Here is a 24923-nt window from a genome sequence, read left to right as displayed (position 1 = left end):
GACATGGAAAGTAGAGAGCAGAGTGAGGTGCCTCCAATGACCCACTGCAGTTTGAAACCAGCAGTTCTTGGAGAAAGACCTGTGTTCAGGGGTGGGAGCAAATATTGACGTATCTCCCGTGACCATCCACTTTGACTCAGTCCTATCTCCCATCTAGCTCCTAGGTTATTCCTTAGCCTTCCCAGCGTGGTAGTCTTCCCAGAAATGGAGGGTCAGGGTAGTGTTGCAGAAAGACGGCAGGGCTGGGAGTTGGGGCCCTGAGTCCCAGCTCTGCCCCTGACTTGATTAAGTTCACTCCCTTCTCAATGGACATGACATTAGACCAAAGCACATGTAAGCAGATTATGGTAAAAACATGCACAGGGCTGAAAGAGGGGAGGAGAATTGAAAGGATAAAACACCTCTGAGGGGGTTGGAGATTTTATATATATAAAATCACAAAGGTATTCTATTACCTGTAATACCTGTAGCTTCACTGAACAATAAAATGATAGAATGATAATATATTTGGTATTATTTTATCTTAGCCCTGTGAGTTAAACTTCTCTTGTATCTCTTCACTTTTTAAAAAGATTTTATTTATTTATCTTATTATTTGAGACTGATAAAGACAGAGCATCTGTGGGTGGGGAAAGGGGCAGAGAATCTCAAGTGGACCTCGGGCTGAGTGAGGAACCCCATGGGGTCAAAGCATGATCCTACCACCCTAAGGTCATGACCTGAGTCTATGGTCAGTGGCCTAACCCACCAAGCCATGCAGGCACCCTCTCTTCACTTCTTTAGTGAGAGAAATGCGAGTTACTTTTCCTTATGGGCCAGGGTAGAAGATAGCTTTGTGGACTTCTTGGGGGGAGTTTTCCCTTAAAAGGATACATACCAATTTAAACCATAGAAGTCAAGTAAGTAAGGGGTGAGTAGCCTTAATTTCCCTGGTTGTCCAGGGGAAGATGATATAGAGAGGCCCTTTATGTCTGGGGAGTTGAGTGGGGTGGGGGATGGGTGGTGGAAATAATGCTGCCACCCACCTCTTGGGGATCACCGGAGAGAAACAATGGAGAGAATTCTGTAAACAGTGGAACCCATTTCGACTCAGAGCTTCAGGGGCCAGCTGTCAGTGTAGAGATTAAGAAAGCTACATTGAAAAGAAAGCCATATTGAAAAGAAAGCCACAAAGGGGCCTTTGACAGAGCCCTGTGGTGGAGGTGGTCACTGCCCATGAAGAGCCCTTGTGGCTCCTTCAGACCTGATCATGCTTAGGGCTCCTCTCAGCAGAGGAAGCAGTTGAACGTCAACCAACTGGTCTTCAACAGTGACACCATGTGGCCAAGGGAAGTAAAGATAGCACTGGGATCGAAGGATCCAGCATCAGCCCAAAAGAATGATGGGAGAGGGGGCAAGTCAAGAGGAAGACTGACCTTTTTGTTACTAGGCTCATTGGGGCAACAGCGATTTTGCTTGGAATTGGTACTTTGAGTTTTGGGAGAAGTTTATTCTAATTAAATGTATTCTAAAAATAAACGTTGTAGACTTTATAGATTTTCTGAAAATCTGTAACTACATCTTTTTGCCTTTTTCAAGTTTGCTGGAGTCCCTGAGCACTGCATTCCAGACCACTGAACACAAGCATTTTTTTTTTTTTTTAAGATTTTGTTTATTTATTTGACAGGCAGAGATCACAAGTAGGCAGAGAGGCAGAGAGAGAGGTGGAAGCTGAGCAGAGAGCCCGATGCGGGGCTCGATCCCAGGACCCTGAGATCATGACCTGAGCTGAAGGCAGCGGCTTACCCCACTGAGCCACCCAGGCGCCCCCACAAGCATTGTTTTGTTTCCTCTTTCACTCTATGGTGTGCTAACGTGTTTTTTGAAAAGAAGGAAGAGGGAAGAATGGAAGGATCCAGTTTCTGAATTTCAAATGAGGTAACACTGGGGCCATTTCATTTTTCTCTAAGGTACCTTTCAGCTCATATGTCTACAGCATTATATGGAACTCTTTTATGTTTTAAGAATCTCCTGGAAAACTTACTCGTGCTACCTACTAGAAACTTCTAGTTGATTTTGATGAACTTCCATTTGATTTACAGCTGAATACCATAGTATTGGTTTCTCAAGGCATGGATTTATAAGTGTATTGGGAATATGACCATGTAAACTAGTCAAATGGATGTAGTCCACGTGGCTTAGAGTGTCATTCATTCAAACAATAGGTGTGTGAGTCCTACTATGTCAGCATTGTTCCAGTCATGGAAGGTAGAATGATATAGAACAGAATGTGGCATCTTCCTCAAAGAGCCTTCCTGGCTGGAGAGAATCGCAAGACGCCGTAAGAGCAGAGAGGAGGAAGATCTGAGCCAGTCTCCATTGCCAGCGCTGATTTTGAGGGGCACAAGACACAAACGAATGTGAACAATCAAGCACAGAACCAGCCCATAAAATCAATAATTACATGCAGGCAGGGCTGCTCAGAAGTTGTGTGCTGAGTGTCGGAGTCAAGGGTGTTTGGGTTTAAATTCCAATACACTTAGTAGCTGTGTAATTTTGCATATTGTTACTAAACTCCCAAGTGCCGCAGCTTCCTTGCCTGTGAATTGGAGAGAATACCTACCTCAGGAGAGGTTTAAATTAGATAATTTTGGCAAAGTACAATGCTGAGCAGGATTGCTCTCTAAGTTAAGATTTATTTTAAAAATGATAATAAATCAAAAATTTGTAGATTAATCAGATCATCCATGCATTTTTGTTATGTTCAAATCAAGATTTGACCCATTTAATCCACTGAGCCACCCAGGTGCCCTGACCTAAGAATTGACCCATTTAATAAAGAGCTGATGGTTTAGACCAGATGAGATTTACCATATTTCTCTAAGTCTATGGATCTTGACCTTTGGTATATATAAGAATCACCTGGAGAGTCTTAAAGCTGATACCTAGACTTCAACCCCAGAGTCTGATGCATTTGGTCTGGAGTATACTTTGGGCTTCAGGATTTTTAATCATGAATTAATGTGCAGCCAAGGTTGAGACCCACTGGTCTAGTTGAATGTGAAGAGTAAGGAGATCTGTCCTTGGGTCACAGGCAACCAAGGCACTTACTGATGACTTTCCCCTTATATATCTGCGTTCTGAGCTACAAGCTGTCCTGGAAACATCTAGTGGGAGAAGGGAGTCTTCACCACGTGGTGCTAAAAAATGATGGAGGCACCTGTACTTCTAACCCCACAAGGCATTTGTTAGTTGCTACAGTACCAGGACCTGTTGCTCTGCTAACAGCCATGCTAGCATGGCTGTTTGGGATGTTTGGAACAGCTGGAGTTAGAAAGGTGGATTCTAAGGACAGCTCCACCATGGGCCAGTCAAGAAACTATTAGCAGGGGGTGCCTGGGTGGCTCAGTGGGCTAAGCTGCTGCCTTTGGCTCAGGACATGATCTCGGGGTCCTGGGATCAAGACCCGCATCGGGCTCTCTGCTCAGGGGGGAGCCTGCTCCCCCCCCCACTGCCTGCCTCTCTGTCTACTTGTAATCTCTCTCTGTCAAATAAATAAATAAAATCTTTAAAAAAAAAAAAAAGAAACTATTAGCAGGTCATTCTGTCTGCCCCATCTCGGTTTTGTTATGTGTGTATTTAGGGAGATGAGAATGTTCTTCCTGCATGACCCACAGACCTGTTCTCAGGTCAATGAGGTATGAAATAAAGCACTTTGTAAACCATAAAATACTATACGAATAAGATAAAATACTTGGTAGAAATTAGACATTGCATTTTTTGAAACTAAAGACTGTTATTTTGTATCATTTCTGCTGTCCAGAGCTAAGTTTTCAAACACCTTGTACCAAATTGTGATGGTTGAGACCATTTTCTTAGCAATTCCAAAAGCAAGACTGCAATGAACTCTATTTCCAGTCCTATTCAATAATTTATCATAATAAACCTTTTTAAAAACACCATCTAGGGTGTGGGACTACAGGGTAAAATGGTTCCTTTTTTGTGGAAAAATAATTACTGTAATGAGTTTTTGTTATGTGTGGAACTAAATAAAGGAAACATAATTAAAAATGGAGTCAGAGGCCAGAAGGTGGAGCTCTCACACCAAATCACTGGCTGCAGCCTTTGCATTCTCAACAGGAAGACGTCTATACTGGACAACTCCAGTAAGAAGAAAGATTTTCTCCTACCCAGCAACAAGGCCAATGACAGACTGTCATAACTGAGCCAATGAGATGCCACTATATTTTGAACTCCCAATTTACTCCAATGGGCTTTTTGTTTATAATAGTCTCTCCCACGCCCCCCAGTTTACTATATAAAAGAATATTTCTCAGGGCACCTGGGTGGCTCAGAGGGTTAATGCCTCTGCCTCCTGCTCAGGTCATGATCCCAGGGTCCTGGGATCAAACCCTGCATTGGGCTCTCTGCTCAGCAGGGAGCCTGCTTCCCCCTCTCTCTCTGCCTGCCTCTCTGCCTACTTGTGATCTCTGTCAAATAAATTAATAAAATCTTTAAAAAAAATAAAAATAAAAGAACATTCCTATCCTTTGTTCTATGAACTTGCCTAGGGTTTTGGCATAGCTTGTATGTCCTGAATCAAAATTCTCTGCTATTCCCAAATAAAACCATTTTTGCTGGTAAAATAACTGACAGTTTCATTTTTAAAGTTAATATAGGCAAATATAAAGCACCTGGATCCATGCAATTTTATTGAGAATAGAAAGTTACTGGAATTCAAATTAAGGGTTCTAATTAGTAATGTAAATTAGAAATACAAATGATGGGTTTTCTTATTTTGGTTTGTTTTTGGTTTTTGGTTGGTTTGTTTGTTTGTTTTAGCAGAACTATTTCCTTTTAGGTTATGGAGAATTTAGAGAACATTTATATTTGTTTTTTAAAAAATTCAACTGAATAAATTTTAAAGATCTTACTAACTATGCAGAGATTCATGAATCTGGTAGCATTCAAGCTAGCAAATAAAAAGAAGCCCCAAATAGTTGTACAACTTGAGAGGATTTATAGACTAAAGTGAGCAGGTACAAGATGTTATACTGGCTAAAAGCAGATTGGTTATTGCAAGGCTACCTTCCTTCTAGCAAAGGGAAGCCTTGGAGCTGGGTCAGGTAGCCTGTGCTGAACAGGCAAGCACTGATTGGTTGACATGGGCCTTCCTTTCCTGGGAGAGGGGAGCATAGAAACTTAGTTAAAAGATCTGGTTTGCTGACATGAAGCTCAGCATGAGTGACTCCAATTTGGGCTCAATCGGGTTATGTTAACGTCTTTCAAAATCTGACTTAGGCTACCTGGCACGTGTACATTCTTGTATGTTCTTCCAGAACTGTGTGAGCCGTGTTGTGGCAGCTGGGTGCAGACGTGGAATTGGTAGATAAGGACCGCTGGAGAAATCTGTAGGCTTACCTCTTCATCTCATGTTGCAGAAAAAGGTTATATGAATAAGGCAACTGTTTATGAAAGGACAGATTTAAAGTATGTTGAGAGGCAACCTATAGCACAGAGTCCATCTAGAGTTACTTTGCCCAGTTTGAATCCCAGCTTCAATTTTTACCAACTGTGTGACTTCAGACAAGTAATTTAACCTTTCTGTGCCCCAGTTTCCTCCTCCATTAGATGGAGGTGATAATATAACTACATCATTACATTGTTATGTGGATCAAATGAGTTAATATTGGTAAAATGCTTAAAACAGTAACTAGAACACAGTAAACACCATATAAGTGTGAAATAAAATACACTTTTTAACTCAGTGTTTTAGCATCTGTAATTTACTCTAAGTTACATTGGTATAGACAGACTAGAGGAGTATAAATTAACTTTGAGCCACATCTTTGTGATGAGAAATTAACAACAAAATGCCCAGTTTTAGAGTCCATTTTCCGAGGACAATAAGAGCAGCGCTTCAAATATTGCTAGGTAAATCTGTACCAGGAGGTAAGCTATTTGATTTATTGCTAACAAGAAAAAATAGCAATTAATGGTAATAACAAAAAAGAACTTTGTTGAGTAACATACTCTGAATAGTGTCATTTACTTAAAAGTATGTTTATTTTTTCAATATACATTTTTAAAGAATCTACCGTGTGCTAAGCACAGGGAGAGGCACAAGATATACATTTGTCTAAGGTGGGGCTCCAAAGTGAGACCTGAAGGGTCTCCAAAGTGAGACCTGAAGGATGAGGTGGCTCCATCAGCCAAAACAGCTGGGGAAAGGGTTCAGGCAGTGGGAACAGCAAGTATGGGACTTCGGGGCAGGACACATTACAGTCTGGACAAATGAAAGGCAGCTTTCAGTTGTGGTGGCTGGATAGTGGAGGGCAACAGGATAGCAAGCAACATGACTCTCTGGGCATGTTTCTCTAGATCTTCCCAAAGCACTGGACCTATTGAACCTTGAAATAGTATTCCCTCGATTTCCGTGTCACCTCCACCTCTTGATTTTCTTCCATCTTAAATAGTGAATATTTGAATAGTGTTCCCCAAATTCATATCTGTTCCAAACCTCCAAATATGACCTTATTTGGAAATAGGGTCTTCACTGATATAATAAGTCAAATAGTTAGATGGATTAGAGTAGACTCTAAACCCAAGAACAGGTGTTCTTATAAGAAGCCCACGTGAAGACACACAGAGAGATGAAAGCCATGGTATGACAGAGCCAAGACTGTTGTGATGCAGTGTAAGCCAAGGAATGCCAAGGATTGTCACAACCACTAAAGCTGGGATATAGGCATGAAATAGGGTAGCCCTCAGAATGTCCAATGAACCAGACTTGCTGGCATCTTGAATTCAGACCTCTAGTTTCCCAAATTGTGAAACATTAAATTTCTCTTGTTTTAAGCCACCCAGTTTGTGGTAATTATGGCAGGCTTAGGAAACTAATATACATCTCTTCAAATGTGCATTCTCAGTCCTTTTCCTGGTTTCCACTTCCTGTGTGTATACTTGGTATGATCCAAGGCTTCCATCTTCGTAATACTCTCTCTGTACATCATCTTCCCAACACCTTTTGGCAAACAACCTTACTCCAGTACCCAAGGCAAATAGGAAAGAAGTTTGAGTGCCAGGGCATTTTCCTCTGTTTCAACTTCCATATTCAGTTAGCCACCAAGTCCCATTGACACTACACTTTTTTTAAAAATAATTTTTCAAGAATAGGGGAGTAATATTTTTAAAGATATAGCATGAATAAAGACACAGACCAATGGAACAGACTAGACATTCCAAAATAGACCCAAGTATATATGGAAATTCAGCAAATAATAAAGATGGTCACTAGGAAAAATATTAACTCTAAAAAAATGGTGTAAGGACAACCAGATAGCCATTTAAAAAAAAGGCAAATTAAAGTTTATCTCATAGCATAGATCAGAATAAATTTCAAATGCATCAGTAATCTAAATTTTTTTAAAAAGGCATGAAAGTACTGAGAAAACATAACTAAGTTTGGAAAGAACTTCTTAAATCTGTAAAACAAGATCCCAAAGCAACAACAGAAAGTCTTGATAAATTTGACTACATAAAAATAAATTTTTTGGCAAGGTATATGACATAACAAGCAATATCAAAAGCCAAATAACAAATTGGTGGAAAATGTTTGCAACTCATGTTGGGGCTCATCTCTTTAATACATAAAGAGTGCCTAAAAATAAAAAAAAATAAAATTCAAGACCTGAGAGAAAAGTGGACAAAATCATAAAGAGATAATCCATGAAAGAGATATACAGCTGACTTAAAAAATTTCTTTTATATTTAAATTCAATTTGGTTAACATACACTGTATTATTACTTTTAGGGGTAGAATTCAGTGATTTATCAGTTGTATATAACACTCAGTGCTCATTACATCAAGTGGCCTCCTTCACACCCATCAACCCAGTTACCACTTCCCCTCACCCACTTCCCCCCAGTTTGTTTCTTATGGTTAAAATTTTCTTATAGTTTACCTCCCCTTCTGTTTCCCTCTTATTTTGTTTTTCCTTCTTTTCCCCCTTTTCATCTATTTTGTTTCATAAATTCTACTTATGAGTGAAATAATATAGTATTTGTCTCTCTCAGACTGACTTATTTCCCTTAACCTAATACCCTCTAGTTCTATCCATGTCAGTCCAAATGGCAAGCTTACATTCTTTTTGATGGCTCAGTAATATTCTATTGCATGTATATACCACATCTTTTTTATCCATTCATCTGTTGATGGACATCTCAGTTCTTTCCATAGTTTGGCTATTGTGGACATTGCTGCTATAAACATTGGGGGTGCATGTGCTCTTTCAAATCACTGTTTCTATCCTTTGGATAAATACATGGTAGTGCAATTTCTGGGTCATAGGGTAGTTCTATTTTCAACTTTTTGAGGAACCTGCATACAGATAACCAGAGTGGCTGCACCAGTTTGCATTCCCACCGCCAGTGTAAGAGGGTTACCCTTTCTCCACATCTTCCCAACATCTGTTTTTTTCCTGACTTGTTAACTAGCCATTCTGACTGGTAGGTGGTATTGTGATTTGGCTTTGTGTTTGCCTGATGCCTTGTGATGTTGAGCATTTTTTAATGTATCTGTTGGCCATTTGTATGTCTTCTTTGGAGAAATATCTCTTTTGTCTTCTTCCCATATCTTGAGTGGATTTTTGTGTTTTGGGTGTTGAGTTTGATAAATTCTTTATAGATTTTTGGATACTAGCCCTTTATCTGATAAGTCATTTGCAAATATTTTCTCCCATTCTGTCAGTTGCCTTTTAGTTTTGTTGACTATTTCCTTGGCTGTGCAAAAGCTTTTTATCTTGATGAATTCCCAATAGCTCGATTTTGTTTTTGTCTTTGGAGATGTGTCTAGCAAGAATTTGCTGTGGCTGAGGTCAAAGAGGTTGCTGCCTGTGTTCTTCTCTAGGATTTGATGGATTCCTGTCTCACATTTAGGTCTTTCAACAATTTTGAGTTTATTTTTGTGTATGGTATAAGAAAGGGGTCCAGTTTCATTCTTCTGCATGTGGCTGTCCAATTTTTCCTACACTATTTGTTGAAGAGACTGTCTTTTTTCCATTGGACATTATTTTCTGCTTTGTTGAAGATTAGTTGGCCGTAGAGTTGAGGGTCCATTTCTGGGCTCTCTATTCTGTTCCATTGATCCATGTGGCTGTTTTTCTGTCAGTACCATACAGTCTTGATGATTACAGCTTTGTAATAGAGTTTGAAGTCCAGAATTACAATGCCACCAGGTTTGGTTTTCTTTTTCAACAGTCCTCTGGATAGTAGGGTTCTTTTTTGGTTGCATATACATTTTAGGGTTGTTTGTTCCAGCACTATGAAAAATTTCTGTGGTATTTTGATAGCGATTCCACTGAATGTGTAGATTACTTTGGGTAGCATAGATATTTAAGCAATATTTGTTCTTCCAACCCATGAGCATGGAACATTTTTCCATTTCTTTGTGTCTTCCTCAATTTCCTTCATGAGTGTTCTATAGTTTTCTGAGTCCAGATCCTTTGCCTCCTTGGTGAGGTTTTTTCCTAGGTATCTTATGGGTTTTTGGTGAAATTTTAAATGGTATCAATTCCATGATATCACTTTCTTCTTCTTCATTGTTAGTGTATAGAAATGCAACTGACTTCTGTGCATTGATTTTATATCCTGCAACCCTGCTGAATTCCTGTATCAGTTCTAGCAATTTTTTTGTAGTCTTTTGGGCTTTCTACTTCAGGTATCATGTCATCTGTGAAGAGTGAAAGCTTGACTTCTTCTTTATTGATTTGGATGCTTTTTATTTCTTTTTTTGTCTGATGGCTGAGGCTAGGACTTCTAGTACTGTGTTAAACAACAGTGGTGAGAGTGGACATTCTTGTCATGTTCCTGACCTTAGGGGAAAAGCTCTCAGTTTTCCCCTTTGAGGATGATATTTGCTGTGGATTTTTATATGTGGCTTTTATGATATAGAGTTAAGTTCCTTCTATCAGTACACAGTGGAGGGTTTTAATCAAGAAAAGATGCTGTATTGTCAAATGCTTTTTCGGTATCTATTGAGAGGAGCATATTTCTTATCCTTTCTTTTATTAATGTGATGTATCACATTGGTTTATTTGCAGATGTTCAACCACCCTTGCGGCCCAAGAATAAATCCCATTTGGTCATGGTGAGTAATCCTTTTAATGTACTGTTAGATCCTATTAGTTATGTTGGTGAGGTTTTTTGCATCCATGTTCATCAGGGATATTGGTCTGAAATTCTCCTTTTTGGTCGAGTCTTTGTCTGGTTTTGGGATCAAGGTAATGCTGGCCTTATAGAATGAGTTTGGAAGTTTTCCTTCCATTTCTATTTATTGGAACAATTTCAGAAGAAAAGGTATTAATTCTTCTTTAGGTGTTCAGTAGAATTCTCCTGGGAAGCCATCCAGCCCTGAACTCTGGTTCATTGGGAGATTTTTGATTACCAATTCAATATCTTTGCTGGTTATAGGTTTATTTAGGTTTTTAAAATTTCTTCCTGTCTTAGTTTTTGTAGTTTGTGTGTTTCTAGGAATTTATCCATTTCTTCTAGTGTGTCTGATATAAGGATGGCCACTCCAGGTTTTTTTTATTTTTTATTCATTTATTATTTATTTATTTATTTATTTTTAATTTATTTTTTATTTATTTTATCATTGGCATGATAAATGGTTCTCCACCCCTCACTTTCAACCTGGAAGTGTCTTTGGGCTTAAAATGGGTCTCTAACAAGCAGCATATTGACGGGTCTTGTTTTGTTGTTGTTGTTGTTGTTTTAGTCCGTTCTGATGCCCTCTTTTTTTTTTTTTTAAGATTTTTAATTTTATTTATTTGACAAACAGAGATCACAAGTGTGCTGAGAGGCAGGCAGAGAGAGAGGGAGAAGCAAGCTCCCTGCTGAGCAGATAGCCCGATGCAGGGCTTAATCCCAGGACCCTGGGATCATGACCTGAGCAGAAGGCAAAGGCTTTAACCCACTGAGCCACCCAGCCACCCTGCCCTCTGTTTTTTGATTGGAGAATTTAGTCCACTTACATTCAGAGTAATTATTGAAAGATAGACTTTAGTGCCATTGTATTTCCTGTAAAGTTGCTGTTCCCGGAGAATGTCTCTGTTTGTTTCTGGTCTTTTTAAATTTTGGGTTCTCTCTCCACTCAAAGGATCCCTTTTAATATTTCTTGCAGAGCTGGTTCAGTGTTCACAAACTCCTTTAGTTTTTGTTTGTCCTGGAAACTCTTTATCTCTCCTCCTATTCTCAGTGACAGACTTGCAGGATAAAGTATTCTTGGCCACATATTTTTCCCATATTTTATATATATCATGCTAGTCTTTCTGGCCTGCCATGTCCCTATGAACAGTTCTGCTGCCAGCCTTTTGTGTCTATCCTTGTAGGTTAAGGACTTCTTGTCCTGAGCTGCTTTCAGGATTTCCTCTTTATCTTTGAAATTTGCATACTTTACTCTAACATGTTGAGGAGTTGACCTAATTTTGTTAATTTTAGCAGAGGGGGGAGATATCTGTGCCTCCTGGACTTGAATGTCTATTGCCTTCCCCAGATTAGGAAAGTTCTCAGATATAATTTGTTCAAATAAAACTTCTGTGTCTTCCTCCCACTCCTCACCTTCTGGGACCCCCTATAATATGGTTATTATTTTCCTTTAAGGAATTGCTGAGTTCTCTAAGTCTCCCTTCATGATCTAATAGTTTTCTTTCTATCTTCTTTTCAGCTTATTTATTTTCCATCATTTTATCTTCTATATCATTGATTCACTCCTCTGCTTTTTTCATCCTCATCTATCTGGCCTCCGCTTAGGACTGCACCTCAGAAATAGCATTTTAAATTTCAGCCTGACTAGATTTTATTTCTTTTCTCTCTACAGTAAGGGGTTCTTTAGAGTTTTCTATGCTTTTTCTAAGCCAAGGTAGTTTCTTTATAATAGTTTTAAATTCTAGTTCAGACATCTTATGTCTGTACCTCCTACCTTCCAAAATGTGATCACTTCTCTACTTGTAGACTTGCAGCATTTCTTTTCTCAGATCTCTGATTGATTTCTCAGGTGTTCAGAATGATTTGATACCTAGTTGTATTCTAGGAATGAGACAAAATTAGGCTCCCCCTACTCTGCCATCTTAACTCAACCTCATCTTTTTTTTTTTTTTAAGATTTATTTATTTATTTAAGAGAGAGAGAGAGAGAGAGAGAGAGAGAGAGAGTGTGTGTTCCAGCCTTGTAGGAAGGCATAGAGGGAAAAGAAGGGGAAATTAAAGCAGACTCCATGCTGGGCACAGAGGCCAATGGGGGGATCTATTCCACAACGCTAAGATTAGGACCTGAGCCAAAACCAAAAGTCAGATGTCTAACTGACTGCGCCACCCAGGTGCCCTTAGAGTTGACTCTTAAATATGTGAAAAGAGGGGCACTTGGGTGGCTTAGTGGGTTAAAGCCTCTGCCTTTGGCTCAGGTCATGATCTCAGGGTCCTGGGATCAAGCCCCGCATCAGGCACTCTACTCAGCAGGGAGCCTGCTTCCCCCCCCACCCCGCCTACTTGTGATCTCTGTCAAATAAATAAATAAATAAATAAATAAAATCTTTAAAAAATATATGCAAAAAGATGTTGAAATATATTCATAATAAAATAAACACTATGCAAATTAAAACCATACAGGGATATCACTTCTCACCAGTCAGACTGACAATAATTCAAAAGCTTGGCAATATACTTTGTTGGTGAGGCTGTTGGGGAAATAAGCAGTCATACAATGCCAGTAGGAATACAAAATGATGCAATCCCTGATGAAGGAAATTGGACAATACGTAACAATAATAATTATGTATTTATCCAGGAAAACCACTTCTAGGAAACTACCTTGAAAGTAAACCTCCACAAATATGAAAGAATCCATGTACAATATTCTTCATTACGATATTACTTCTAATTGTAAGAGACTGAGACAACCCAAACAGCCACTAATAAATTAAACTGCAGTACAGCTATATGATGGAGTACTATAGAGTCACAACAAAACATATGAAATATTTTTATAGACTGATATGGAGTGATTTCCAGGATATTATTAAGTGGAGAAAAATGAAGTGTAAAAAATAAGAGAACATAAGACTATGTATTATATATTATATATATAGTATATGTGTGTGTTTTTCGGGGAGAAAAGGGAACACAGGAAGGATAAAACAAAGACCAATGTTAATATCTGCTTCTGGAGTTGGTGGGAAGAGAATGAAGGAAAGGGAAATGTGTGGCACTTCTTTGAATATGCTTTTTTATATTGTTTTGCTTTTGAACCAAATAAAAGTCATCCATAAAGCAATTTAATAAAATGTAATAAATAAAAAGATTTTTAAAATTCAAAACTAAAATCAAATATAAAAAGAAGCAAATGAATCTCTATCAAGTTATTATCAAGATTTCTTGGCAGTCCCTTTATGTCCTCGGAATATATCTCACTAAAAATGTACAGAGGACTATGTTCAAAGTTATTTTAATTACTCTGTTCTGTACTATACATTGTACAATGATTTCACATCTTTGATGTTCTTAATTCTAAAGGAAAAGGGGAGTCTACAAATGCTTAAAGTCCACTTCATAGATTTATGATTGGTATTAATATTAAAATTGTGGTTCCAAAGCTATTTTATGTATACAGTTTTGTAGAATGTAAATATGTGAATGCTATTAGGAACCAAGATTTTTACAGTGGTCATGTAGAATGTTCTTGATCTTAGAAGATGCTTATTGAGGGGTGCCTGGGTGGCTCAGTCAGTTCACTCTTGATTTGGGCTCAGGTCATGATCTCAGGGTCATGAGATCAAGCACAGAGTCAGGCTCTTCACTTAGTGCTTGGGATTCCCTCCCTCTCCCTCTGCCCCCTGCCCAGCTTGTGCTCTCTCTCCCTAAAATAAATAAATAAAATTCTTAAAAAAAAAAAAAAGATGCCCACTGAAGTTTTTCCAATTAAGTTTCATGATGTCTGCAACTTTCTTTTAACTGATTCAGAAAAAAAAGGCACGTGAGAAACATAAATCAAAGGGAGTAAAATATGAGCAATTGATGAGTCTAGCTGAAGAATAGTGATCTTTGTATAATTCTCATTTTTTCAAATTTTCTTAAGTTCAAAATTCCAATAATAATTTTTAAAATTGGGGGGCCTGGGTGGATCATTTGGTTAAGTGTCTACTTTTGGCTCAGGTCATGTTCCCAGGGTCCTGGTATCAAGCCCCGCACTAGGCTCCCTGCTTCTCCCTCTCCCTCTGCCCTCCTTACCACCCCAATGCTCTTCACTCTTGTCTCTCTCTTTCAAATAAATAAATAAAAGGTCTTTTAAAATATTAACTAAAAATTTAAAAAATTAGAATAAGTGATATATCTTACTTGGCATTTTATAAAACACATGTTTAATAATTAGAAACACATCCTTTATTTTAATAAAAATAAGCTAGATTTTTGCTTCAGTAAGAATCATCAGCAAAAATACCAAGGTCTTAGAAATTCTATCAAAGTTTTATTTCTTGCTCATGCTTTCTACCTATCACAGTCAACACAGTCTGGTGCAAGAGGAGAAAGAGAGCTGTGGAAGTTCTCTTCCAAATAATGAAATGCCTGATTAGAAATGACATGTGTAACTCTTCAATCATATGACCCAACTCACCCCTAAAGGGAATAAGAAATTGGGAATTACTTGATGAGCAGTATTAATTACCACCTCACTTGTTCCTTATGTTTCATGTCACAGTAAACACTGATAAATATTAGAAGTTAATATAATGTAGTGGTTAAGAGCACAGATTCTGCAACCAGATTGCCAGTTACTAGCTCAATCACTTGGCAGCTAATCTTGGGCAAGTTACTTAATCTCTTTGTGCCTCGGTTTCTTCAGGTATAAAAATTGGGTCTAATAATAAGTAGCTAGAAAGATTATGTGAGTTAACATAGTTAAAGCATTTACAACAATGGCTGGCATAGCACTATCATCAACAGCATTAGTATTTTATAGTATGAAACTCAGGATAATACATTAAAGAAATTTCTCATGTCCCTCCCCCAAATCAAGCAATACAAAGATTTACAGTGAAAAGTGAGTTTCTCTCTCACATCACAGCCTCATCAACCAGTTTTTCTCCCCAGATACCACAGTTACCAGCTGTGGCATTTAGGAATTTATTGCCTTCCAGCCCCCCATCTCCTCTTCATTTCTCTGCTTCTGAAAAATTAAGCATCTTTCCTTGCTCCCCAGCCACAGTGTTCAGCTTTCCCAGGAGAGGACACTGGTGGGACTTTGGAGGAAAGATGGGCTTCTCTTCCCTATTCTGGTGGGCTTTCTGGTCTTGTGCCTGTGGTGCTAGGCAGGTATGTGGGAAACCCACTGATGGTGGGGGCCCAGCTGGCTTCTCCTGGGCCAGCTCTGCAACACTCTTATAAGCAATTCCTCGCAGGTTTCTACTGTGACCATAGTGGCCCAGCCAGCTTCCCATCAAGTTCAATGACACTCTCCATGGCAGTTCCCCCAGAGAATTCCATTAGCACCCCCCAGCAAGTAATTTCTTTCTCACCAGTCTTAGACTACTGGTTCTTCATTGGAGGTATTTCCATCTTGTCATTCCTTGCCTGTCAACTGTGAACCGGCTCCGACTTGAGGCAACCCAGCAAAATATTACATCGTGGTGGGGAGGTGTCTTCTCCCTCTCTAAGAAGATCTGGGTCTAGCCTTGAGCTTTCACCTTTCAAGTTCATTTCTTTCTTGGATATTCTTTCTCATCCCTAAGGTATTTCTTCAGAGTTCCCTATTCTCACTCAGTAAATTTCTTATAAATAGCCACTTTTTTTTTCAGGAATGATTTTGTGATTTTTTTTCAGAAACTTGGCTTCCAGATCACTGTGGGCAAGACCTAACTTGGCTAGACGAGGCAATCCCTTGGCAGAGCCACACAGACAGCTCAGCTGGCTAAATTTTATTCTCAGAGAGGATCAGAGATGAAAACTGTGTGATTTCCCTGAAGTCTTGTTTTAGCAGTGAGGAGGGTGTAACTCTCATACTGAAAAGCAAGTAGTTTCAAGAAAAACTTCCATTATATGGTAGTCTTATAATGTATGCAATTGTGTTACACAAATTCAACTATAGGCATTCAGCAGAATAGTAAAAATAAAAATAATAGTATACTAATGAAAGAAAAAACAGGACAAATCAAAGTTAAGTGCAAAGCAAGCTTTCACCCGCCATTTTTCTCCCAGCGTGGAACTGGAGTCCATTCAGTCTCCTCTGGTCCTAAGTGCCTCTCTGCCCCAAGCATGAGTCCAGTGCTTAAATATCTAGTGTTTTCACATAATATGGCCTCTAAAAGCTGGCTAACTTCTTCATCTGGTGCTCAACCGAGCAATCAACAATCTTCCCCAACATTGTCATCTACCTGGCTGCACTGGACTGACAGAGAAAATACAACAGTCTCCAATTTGATGTCTCTCCAAGGGTTTTCATGGGTCATTTTTGACCATAGGAATGTGTGTTCCTCTATGGAGTTCCAGTAACTATAGAGTTGCCCTACCACGTGAGATATGACTTTTCTGGAGTCTCAAAGCTGACTAGAATCTGGTTTTGTCCATATTGTCAAGGCACATATTTTCTGAAAGCCAGGACTAACCCTACGACTGGGTTCAGTAGGGGCCATCAAGAAGATAAGATTAAAGGAAAGTCGATCAACCATGCTACACCCCATTTTCCATTCCCTTCACACACACACACACCTACTCCCCATAAAAACGAAAAGTCTTAAGAGAAAAATTTTTAATCTGATTGAGCTACCTGAATGAGTCAGCCCTTCAATCCTCAGTAGGCTCACAAGGATCAGTTTATCCCCTTAACCAACTTGCTATTTAAATCCTACTGACTTTGGGATGCCTGTGTGGCTCAGTCGGTTGGGCATCTACCTTTGGCTCTGGTCATGGTCGAGTCCCATTTTGGGCTCCTTGGTCGGAGAGGAGCCTGCTTTTCCCTCTGCCTGCTCTGCCTGCCACTCCCCCTGCTTGTGCTCATTCTCTCTGATAAATAGAATCTTTAAATAAATAAATAAATCCTACTGACTTCTCCAGTATCCTTTTTTTTTTTTTTTAAACTTGGCCCCTTTTCCATTAATGCAAAAAAAAAAATGTCTATTAGTTTTCCAGGCTTATCAAAACAAATTGCCACAAACTTCGTGGCTTAACACAGCAGGAATTTATTCTCTCACATCTCTGGAGGCCAGAAGTCCAAAGTCAAGGTGTTGGTAGGGTTGTACTCCTTCCAGAGCTCTGGGGGAGTCTTTGTTCTTTGCCTCTTCAGGCTTCTGGTGGCTGTCAACATCCTTGGGTTTGTGGCTGCTTGTCTCCCAAGGCCTTCCTCTGTGCATTCCTCCCCTGTGTGTTTCAGGGGAACTTTTGTCATTGGATTTAGGGCTGACCCAGATAATCCAAGGTGACCTCATTTCAAGATCCTGAACTTAATTCCATCTGCAAAGACACTTTGTCTAAGTAGCCTCGTATTTATAGGTTCCAAGGGGTCGGGACATGAATGTGTCCTTTTTGTGCAGCCACCATTCAACTCATTACAAAATGATGCTGAGTCCTTCGTGTGGGTGGTGGGTGGGGATAAGGCTGGATACTCCTGTAATTTAACTTTTTCTTTTACCCTGGTCATGATGAACAGATCAAGTCAGCAGCCAGCATCAACTCCCTGGGAAACTGGGATGAGGTCCTGCATCTGGCCAAATACAATTCAAAGAGATGTTCAACGGCCATGAAAAGGTTCTGGAAAAGCATGGCTGCCCAGGTGAGGAAGTGTGCCAGGAGAAGTTGCTTTCTGGGCTGCAGGCAGCATGGCATGCAGTACTTGGAAGTGCTGCAGCAGCTGTGGTGCAAGCAGCCTTCACAGTGGTAATGCTTTGTGCCAGGGACATTGACATTCCAGCAGCCATTCACTGGCAAATCCTCCCTTTCACAAATGTATCTGACAGGGCTTCCCTTGAATGGAGTTCCAGCACTGGGGGCCAGGCTGGCCTGCTACTGCCCAGCTGAAATTGCACTTTGCACTGGGATGGGCTGCTCATGGTCTTGAACCTGGTCTGGATTTCTCACTGCCCCCTCCCCTGCTTGAAGGTGCTAAGAAGGAAGTAGACCAGCGAGAGCCAGAAGACCAGGGCAAGCAGCCAGCTCTTCCTGGGGAGGAAACGGCGCCACGCCCTGGTGGCTAGGTTCAGGGTGCCGGGCACGAACGTGGGGCATGGCGGCCAGGCTGTGGAGCTCGGCAGGCCTGGGCCCAGGGGGCATGAACCCTACTTGGCCAGCAGCCCCAGCCGTTGAAGTCAGTGGCAGTCCAGCCAGTGTCCAGCAGCCACCAACTACTCTTCACTGTTCAAATTATTGTGTAATTTCATCTTGACAGATGAAACAGCTTCTGGTCATAGTCTTCCAGAGATATTCTTTGGCTGTTTAGTGTGTGTGTGTGTGTGTGTGAGAGAGAGAGAGAGAGAGAGAGAGAAAGAGATTTCTGTACAATGTTTTTTTAAAATAATTCAACCATTTTTGCATACTAGCACACATAGATTTTTCTCATTTTTAACAGTTGCATAGTATTCCATTATATAGCTATACCATCCCTTATTTAATCAGTTACTTATTAATGAAAAATTAGATTATTTCCACTCTTTTCTTCCCACAAATACTATAATAGTATTCTTATTTGAGAGGTCCATATGCCCATGTGGAAGCCTATCTTAACTGAAAAATCACTTCCTGGAAAAGATTCTACCTTCTTAAATTCTCTCCAAACTATCTCCAGGCTTACTGCTTCCACCATATTATATGCATGCTTCATTAAAAATTAATTAATTAATTAATTAATTAAAATTAAGAAAGCATTTTGCATACATTTTAATTATTAAAAAAAACATGTAAAATTAGGGGTACCTGGTTGGCTCTGTTGGTTAAGCCTCGGATTGTTGATTTTGACTCAGGTCATGGTCTCAGGGTCATGGGATTGAAACCCATATCTGGCTCTGTGATCAGCAGAGTCTGCTTGTCCCTCTCCCTCTGCTCCTCCCCACCACTAGCTCTCTCTCTCTCTTTCCCACTCAAATAAATAAATATTCATTTTAATTTTTTAAAAGATTTTATTTATTTTTTTGACGTGGAGAAAGAGAGAGAGATAAAGTAGGCAGAGCAGCAGGCAGAGAGAGAGGGGGAAGCAGGCTCCCCACTGAGCGAAGGCAGAGGCTTAACCCCCTGAGCCACCTAGGCGCACCTAAACAAACTTTTAAAAACCATGTAAAATCAGTGAAAAACATAACCCAAAGAAGATTATCATCAGATTTTTTAAAAAAGATTTTATTTATTTATTTGACAGAGAGAGAGAGAGAGAGACAGTGAGAGAGAGAATACAAGCAGAGGGAGTGGGAGAGGGAGAAGCAGGCTTCCCGCTGAGCCGGGAGCCCAATGTGGGGCTTGATCCCTAGGATCATGACCTGAGCCAAAGGCAGACACTTAACCCACTGACCCACCCAGGTGTCCCTATCATCAAATATTTTGAGATAGGAATACCCATGCACACACACACACACACACACACACACACACACACACTTTTTATGTCCTTAGAATAGAAATTTCTCCTTGGGAATCCATTATACACTTTTTAAAGTTGATTACATTTTCCTCATACTTGTGCCAAGTTGTCTGCTAAAGTAGTAACATAAAACTAGATGAAAATAGTTTAATACATTTTGAATTACTCCTGGTTATAACTTGATTGCTCATTTTATTCTTGCAGCAGTTAACTGCCTGTATCCTGGTACTATCCTCTGACATTTCCACTTCTTGTATTAGCCTATCTGTTTTCTTGATTACCTAAACATCTTTCACTCTTCCTTCTCTTATTCTCTATCCATTCAGTCCTCATGTCCTGTTATCCTTTTTTCTTTTCTTTTGTTTGAAGTGAGGTATACTGAGATACCCAATTTCTATACAGTGAAATTCACCCTTTGTAGGTGCATAGTTTTGATAAATGTCTGCAGCTATGTAGCTACCACCATGATAAAAATACTATATGAAATATTTCCCCATCACCCCGGAATGTTCCATGTGCCCATTGGTAGGCAAATCCTTCCCATACTCCAGCACCTGGCTGTAACCACTCATCCAATTCCTGTACCACTAGCTTTGTTTTGTCATACCCACAGAATCATACAGTGTGTAGTTTGGCTTCCTTCATGCAGCATAAGGCTTTTGAAATTCACCCATGTTGTCGTCTCAGTAGGTCATCCCTTTTCATTGCACACTGTTCTGCTTATGAACGTACATTTTATCCATTTGCGAGTCAATACTTCCAACTTTGGTGATTACGAATAATGCTGCTCTAAACGTTCCTGTCAAAGTCTTTGTGTGACTTAAGTTTTTTGTTTTCTTGGGTAAATACCTAGTAGTGAAATTTCTGCATTGTGTGGTACATGTATATTTACTTTTATAAGAGACTGCCAAACTCTTTTTAAAAGTGACTTGCTTTGCATCCTCCCCCAAATTTGGCCTTCTTTCTTTGTTTCTTTTAATTTTTTAAATTTTGATTTCTTTATTTGACAGAGAGAGCACGAATGGGAGGGGCAGAGGGAGAGGGAGAAAGAATCTCAAGCCCAGAGCCCGTCATGGGCCTCGATCTCATAACCTGAGAAGGGGACCTGAGCTGAAACCAAGAGTCAGTCACTTAACCCACTGCATGACCCAGGCACCCTGACCTTCTTTATTTCTTATGGAATGACTGCACTTGTCTCTGTGATGATCCCCTCCAGACTCTGTCTGATCCATCCCTCAAATGAGCCTCTAAAATGCCCTCCTCTCTTAAGTGGCTCTGATTTCCTTAGGATAAATTCCAAACTCTGCAGCCTGACACGTACAAGACTCTTCAAGCTCTGAGCCCCTTCTTCACCCACACTTCCAACCACGTTCGTTCCTATTCAGGTAGCAGGACACTGGCTCTAAGTTGCGGACTGGGCCCCTCTTTCCTAACTCGGCACTTCTGTGTGGCCTAATGTGGTTGTTTGGGCAGAGCATTTATTTTCTACATTGAATACCCAGCATGGATACACTCTCTGAATTTGGGGTAGTGTTGACATTTATGCAACTGAATATCTACCAGTGTACTTCTTCTCCAACTATTTTTTATGAAAATTTTCAAAAACTCAACAAAGTTGAAAAACTAGTGGAATGAACATTGATTCAACTCAACAAATGTTAATGTTTTGATAGGTTTAATTCCTTTAGCCATCTACCATACTTAAATTCTTCTCCTTCCCCTTCTCTTCCTCCTCCTCCTTCCTTTCCTTCTTTCCCTCCCTGTCTTCCTCCTCCTCCTCCTCCTTCTTCTCTTTCTCCTTTCCCTCCTCCTCCTCCTTTTGCTAAACCATTTCAGATTTCAGATGTTTACTAAATCATTTGCTAAATACATTTTAAGTGTATGTATCTCCTAAAAATTAGAACCTCCTTCATAATTACATCATTACTTTACCTTAAGTAAATTTAAAATACCTTCTTATATTGTCTAATACTCTTTGTAGTAACAGTTTTTCTATTGTCCTCAAAATATATTTCACCTCGTTGTTTCCCAAGCCAGGATCCAATCAAGCTTCACACATGGCATCTCTCTCCCATGTGAATGTTTAACTTTGATCGAGTCTGCATTTGTCCAGCTACCAGCTTCTTCACCTTGATGACTCAGTCGTGTCCCTGCCCTTCCAAGAAATCTCCCGTGAACCCCTAGCTCCACTCAAGTTCCCTGTCTTGCTGTAATTTCAAGACACCTATGTTTAAATCTATTGGGAGATTTGACAACTTTGTATTACAAACCTGTTGTTGAACTTTTCTGTTCCACAATTAGATTCCGAGCATCTGGAGGGGAAAAAAAATGGGTGGGGTGTTCTTTGTCTTCCTGCTAGATGGTAATTTCTCAATACACACTTAAAGAATAAGTGATAGACTGCAGTTCAGTTCTTTGGGCCCTCACTGGGGAGAGTTGCAATAAGTAAGTAGATTGTGAAGACCAGAACCAGGATGAAGAGGGAAAAGGAGAGGTAAGACAAAGGTTTGAAGGGCCATTCCAAATATGGAATATTGTTTGGAGAGCTTTGAATCTGAGTTGTATACTCCTTCTTCTCTTTCAGTAGGTGAAACACTAGATGTTTACCATGAATTCAAGATAGCATCAAGATAGCACGTGTAGCATCTAGCAGCATCATAAACGTTTTGGCCAGATTAATTCTTGAGAAAGAATTATAAAGACAAAAATCAAGGCTATTGTAGCCCGATGGCCCATTTCTGTTTACACAGCTGTTCTAGTGCTACTTTCCTAGCATGTTTTTAAGGAAATATCCACTTCCAGTGGGTCGGTAGATTGGGCCTTGACAACAACTTTATGCCCATGGTCATGGGAGAAAATCGCAATTCATCTACTTTGAACTTCTAGGATGAAATTTCTTCCTGAATAGTAACCTTTTCTGCAGTTAAATTTTCATCTCTGTGGCAGACTTTTCTTTTGAATAAACTTCTTCCAGATACTTCCTCTTTCTCCACTTCCCATCACCTGTGGGATTAATTCCAGGATCACACATTTACTTTGCTTCCAAAGTGACTCAGGGGCTGCACAGCAAGACTATTTTAGGTGGAGTGTTTCCTCCTGAGTCATCTTGTCCCCTGGTAGCAAGCATCCTGCGGATTTCCTCAGCTCTGCTGTTGAGAACAGGAAGCCAAGGCCAGAAATGGCCAGTAAGCACAGCAGCCCCAGTGACTCTCCCTGGTTCCTGGAGGACCAGCAAGAAAATCTGGATTTAGTAAGAATTCATTGGCAAGAAAATTGGGAATTTACTGGAGACAAATGGCTTCAGGAATCTACTTTATGAGCATACGTATTTTTTTCAGGAGGCAGGTTAAAAAAGAGTTTTCTTAGAAATGAAATCAAGTAATTTTTTTTTCCTTGTCTGGGGAGACTTCATTAGATGTTTCCATTAATGGGATCACCAAAATAAGGTCATTACTCAACTCCCCTTACCACAGTTTTATCAGGTTTTCCAGCCTGTCATATCCTCTTCATTACTTTTGTCACAATCACCTTTACTGAATGGTTTTCCAAATGGCAATTTGTCCTGTACCTCAAGTCTTCATAACCACCTGTGACATAAAATCATCACTAGAGGCATCTTTCTGGGGTCATCTAAGACTGTGGAGTATTAGCAATGCATGCTGCCTTTCCCTGACCCTATGTCCACAGCAGACAGCACTCATCTATCTCGTTAACCTATCTGGTTAACAGTGTGTCTTCAAAATAACATTGTAGGGACGCCTGGGTGGCTCAGTTGGTTGGACGACTGCCTTCGGCTCGGGTCATGATCCCGGAGTCCCGGCAGCTCCACGGGGAGTCTGCTTCTCCCTCTGACCTTCTCCTCGCTCATGCTCTTTCTCACTGTCTCTCTCTCAAATAAATAAATAAAATCTTTAAAAAAAAATAACATTGTAGGCAGCCACTACCCAGGAATCAGAATATCCACATCCAAAACCTATTTGCAATGAAGAGGAAGGGATTAACACATAGAAGTGTATCAGGCAAGGGCAGTTGAAGAGCCCAAAGAATATAAAAGTCTTGGATTTATCTCCAAGTTCTTGGGCAAGTTGAAAATTGTTTTTCTTATGTTCATTATTTTTTACAAATGCAAAATGAGATTAACAATGCTTTCACCTTGATGTCATTGAACTCATTTTTTGTTTTAATATATGTGAAAGCTTCTAGCAGTTTCTGGCATGAAAAAGACATCTAGTGAGCATTAGATGTCAATTCATCATGATTACTTTGAGGGACACCCTGGTTGGGAGTGACTGCTCATCTCCGTGGTACTGAAATTTACTAGAAGCCATCGTGTTGATAGACGATGGAAAATCCTCAGCGATTCCACTCTCTGTAAACGTTAACAAAAAGTATTTAGTCACTCTTCTTCAAAGTACAAAGTAATCAGCAATAAAAAATTTTGTAAAATCTCAGCTAAACCCTCTCAATTCCTTTTTCCATCCTCTGGTCTCACATCCTACCTCGCCTCTCACTTTCATGGTCACACCTTGTTAGTCTGTGGGGGCTACTATGACAAAATACTACAGACTAGGGTGCTTAAACAACAGAAATTTATTTTCTCAAGGTAATAGAAGCTTGAGGTCCAAGATCAAGATGTCGGCAGGTTTGGTTTCTCTTGAGACCTCTCTCCTTGGCTGACAGACAGCTACTTTCTTGTGTCCCCACTCAGCCTTTTCTCTGTGCACCAGGTGCACTTGGTATCTCTTTGTGTGTTCAAATTTTTCTTCTTATAAGGACACCAGTCACATTGGATTTGGGCCCACCCTACCAGCCCCATTTTAACTTAATTACCACTTTAAATATGTCACATTCTGAGGTTATAAGGATTAGTGCTTTAACATAATGAATTTTGAGGGGATACAATTCAGCCCATAATACACCTTTAAACTTTGTCTTCATCAATTTCTGAAACTTTTTTTTTTAAGATTTTATTTATTTATTTGTCAGAGAGAGAGAGGGAGAGAGAGCGAGTGAGCACAGGCAGACAGAGTGGCAGGCAGAGGCAGAGGGAGAAGCAGGCTCCCACCAAGCAAGGAGCCCGATGTGGGGCTCAATCCCAGGACCCTGGGATCATGACCTGAGCCACCCAGGTGCCCAATTTCTGAAACATTTTAATCTTAAATTCCAGCACCCACTTCTCGATCACTAAAGTCTATCTTTCCAGCTCTTTGTCCTTCTGCTACCCCAACCAGTAACTCTTCAACCACACTGGGACACACAATCTCCAATGCAACCTCTTTTTCACTCTCCTCACATTCTCTCATGTCCTTACTTGCATTTCTCACGCTGCATTCCAT

At 40.0% G+C, this 24923-nt stretch overlaps 1 pseudogene; it reads right to left on the bottom strand.

The window, feature by feature from the left end:
• Positions 1-17660: 17660 nt before the first annotated feature.
• LOC122910079 lies at positions 17661-24923 on the bottom strand (annotated as a pseudogene).

This window comes from Neovison vison, chromosome 6 (assembly GCF_020171115.1).
Source record: "Neovison vison isolate M4711 chromosome 6, ASM_NN_V1, whole genome shotgun sequence".
NCBI classification, from domain to species: Eukaryota; Metazoa; Chordata; class Mammalia; order Carnivora; family Mustelidae; genus Neogale; species Neogale vison.
This window is presented reverse-complemented; position numbering and strand designations above follow the sequence as displayed.